Raw genomic sequence first — 3429 nt, forward strand, 5'->3', positions numbered from 1 at the left:
AGGTCTGCTGTGGATGAATTCCATCAGTTTTGGTTTATCTGAGAAAGTATTTCTCCTTCACTTTTGATGGATAATTTTGCTAGATAAAGAATAACATGGATTTCCACTCATTTCCTAGATGGCAGTTGAGTGGCCTTCCCAGCCTTTACAGAGCTGGGCAGTGTTTGACATCTGAGTTGGTAGCGGGTAGAGCAGTTAGTAAACAGCAAATGCGGGAGCTGCTGATCGGAAGTCAGTCATGGATTTGCCAGTTCTTAACTGTTGGGGGTGGGAGGTTAAGAATGCCCAACACTGGTCCAACCAAAAAAAAAAAAAAAAAAAAAAGTGAACAAGAATTTAAAGGTAAAGAAATGGATTTATTTACCAAATACTACTCAGAATGGAAAGGAGGTAGGAAGAAATCACTAATGAATTGTATAAGACCTTTACCCCATTTTATTATAGGCTGCCAGCTGAAGATGAAGTCTTAGTGCAGAAACTAAGAGAGGAGTCCAGAGCCATCTTTCTGCAAAGGAAAAGTAGAGAACTGTTAGATAATGAAGAATTACAGAACTTATGGTTTTTGCATGACAAGCACCAGACACTACCTATGAATGGAGAGGAAGCGATGATTAATTATGAAACTTTTATGAAGGTTTGTGAAAAAAACTGGACCAAAGTGCCAGTCATTTTTCACATCAAAAGTTTTTGCTAAACTCCCTCATGCAAATTCTTATGGAAAAATTTCTACCATGCAGTTCTTTAGTTATATCAAGAAAAGTTTGATGAACATATAAACTCAGTTTATATGATGTTGCAGGACAAAGGTTCCTTTGGGAAGCTGATTTAGAAAACTTTCAGCTTTCTCTACTTTGTCACCATTAGATGGGCTGGAAAAACTCTTTGTACTCCTTTTATGTTTGTATAGCAGTCAGGAAATTCTTCTTCTTTTTAGAACCTCTAAGAACTGGGAAGATAAAAATTCAAGTTATTTTAACATGGAGCTTCCTAGATTATTTATTGGAATTAAGGGATAAGGAACTGTCCAAGGAGAGTCAAGAAACAAATTGGTTTTCTGCTGCTTCTGCCCTAAGGATGCATAACCTTATTAGAACCTTGATAGGGATCACAGTGGTATGCTCAGTAAAGAAGAACTCTCCAACCACAGAACAATCATGACCAAGATCTTCTTAGACCAAGTTTTCCCGAAGTGTCTTACTTATGATGGAGAAAAGGTAGTAAAAATTTAGGCTTCCACAATCTCCAAAAACCTTTTTCTTGAAGTGATATGGCATTTTCCAAACTAATGGTACTTAAGAAATGGTCATATTATTAGAACAGAATCAAGGTTCTAGGTTTTATCACTTAGGTTTAATGACAGTTTTCTAAATAACAGCATTTGTCAGACAAAGGCAAAGGGGGAAAGGGCACAAAAACTATTTTGTGACTCCCACAGCTGTCTATGCTAGTTAGTGAGGAGCTTATACTAATAACTTCTGGTGAATAAAGAAAATCAGAAGCTACAACTATGCATAGAGTTAGACCATGATGCAGCTACATCTTTCTACCTTTTTATGCAGAAAGAAATTCTTAATATTAGCCTAAAAATCTCTTTTCCTAGAATATAATTTTTTTTTCTAAGTGAAGCTCTCCCAAGTATTTGACTTCTTTTCACTATGCAAAAAGTAATCTGTGACTAGATTTAAAACTTTTAAACAGTATTACAAAACACTTATTTAAATATGCTGTTCTATTCATTCCAGATAAACTTTTTTTTTCCCAAAATGACCGCAGTGAAATGAAGGTATAACTTTAGTAGCAATTTATGATAGCTTAGTCACTGTCCTGTCCATTTCAAAAGCATAATGAAAGAAAATTGTAGTTTACCACAGCAAATCTCATAAAATGAAGTGTGTCCCCAAAACTGTCCTGTACAGATTAACTGCTACATAGAATCCCTAGAAACTGACATTGAGCATACAAATGGATTTCTCATTTCATATTAAAAATAACTTTCCACCTTTGATAACAAAATAGCTTCAAATCATCAAATATTTACTTGAAAAATTAATTCCAAATAAGGCCTCCAAAGCATGACATTTTCTTTTCTATAGGACCTACCTGGATCTTGTTCTTGCATTAGAAAACTGAAGAGAACCTGCAGCTCTGCAATATATTTTCATATTGCTTGGTGTCAAGAACAAAGGATATCCGAATGTCTTTTCCCTTAAATATTTCTCTGAGGTAAGTCTTATTACTGTAAACGAGTCATTATTCCTTAAGATATGTTATACCATTTGGTTTATATTACCTACTCAGTGACAATTTTATCTAACTCACTCTAAATTTAACAAAGGGTTTAAATTTAACAAAAGGGTTTACATAACAAATGTCCCAAGGAAATCAAGTCTGTTTTTAGTTTTGTTTTTTCTATTTTTTAAAAATATAAATGGACTAAATCAATCCTGGTTTCATTAGACATAGAATACTACTAAAAAAGAGTGTAAATGTATGTCAGGGTCTATACTAGCCAGTGGAGATACCAACATGCATGAGGAATTCTGTGCTCTTGGTGATCAAAAAGAAGTATGTAAAATCCTGAAGAAGCTTTAAGGAAACAGTTCAGAAATGGTAGCTCCTTTCCACAGGAGTTTTATAGACTGTGGTAGTTATAGAGTCATTTAATTGTTGTGCTGTCAAAAATAAATATAATTTAAAACTGGAAAAAGAGAATAATAGGTAAGTATGTTTTTCAATACTTTAAATATTTTATTGAATATATATATATTTTTTGTATGTTTTCTGACTAGAAGTTCAATGTAATTCTGATCCTTGTTCCCCTATAGGTAAGGTGATTTTGTTTGTTTGTTTGGTTGGTTGGTTTTCCCCTCTGATTTCTTTCAAGAGTTTGTCTTTGGTTTTCTGCAGTTTGAACATGAAATGCCTCTGTGTAGGTGTTTTTTGTTTGTTTGTTTTGTTTGTTGGTTTTTTTGTTTTGTTCTGTTTTTTTCTGCTTGGTGTTCTCTAAGTTTCCTGGGTCTATGGTTTTGTGTCTATTATTGTGAAAAATTCTTGGGCATTATTATTTCAGATATCTCTTCTGTTCTCTTTTTTATGCTTCCGGTATTACTATTACACATACAGAAATTGTCCCACAATTCTTGAATATTCAATTCTCTTTTATTTTTTCATTCTGTTTTCTCCTTGCATTTAAAAATAACAATAATAATAGGAAAAAAAATTGAAAAACATCTCCAAAATTCAAAGTTGGCATAAGTAATTTAGTGTGTTATTAAGAAAATATAACACACACAAAAAAAACAAACAAAAAAAAAACAAAAAAAAAAAAACCAATAGTGATGAATCTGTTATTAAAATTGATGGCAAAGACATATACCTACAAAAGATAATGACACTTCTTTTTCTGACATAACGTACGTTGGCAAGTTT

The 3429-nt window shown here is 32.9% G+C and overlaps 1 pseudogene; it reads left to right on the forward strand.

The window, feature by feature from the left end:
- Positions 1 to 209: 209 nt before the first annotated feature.
- Positions 210 to 2834, forward strand: LOC117028840 (serine/threonine-protein phosphatase 2A regulatory subunit B'' subunit gamma-like; annotated as a pseudogene).
- Positions 2835 to 3429: the final 595 nt, after the last annotated feature.

Source organism: Rhinolophus ferrumequinum, chromosome 10, assembly GCF_004115265.2.
Source record: "Rhinolophus ferrumequinum isolate MPI-CBG mRhiFer1 chromosome 10, mRhiFer1_v1.p, whole genome shotgun sequence".
Lineage (NCBI taxonomy): Eukaryota > Metazoa > Chordata > Mammalia > Chiroptera > Rhinolophidae > Rhinolophus > Rhinolophus ferrumequinum.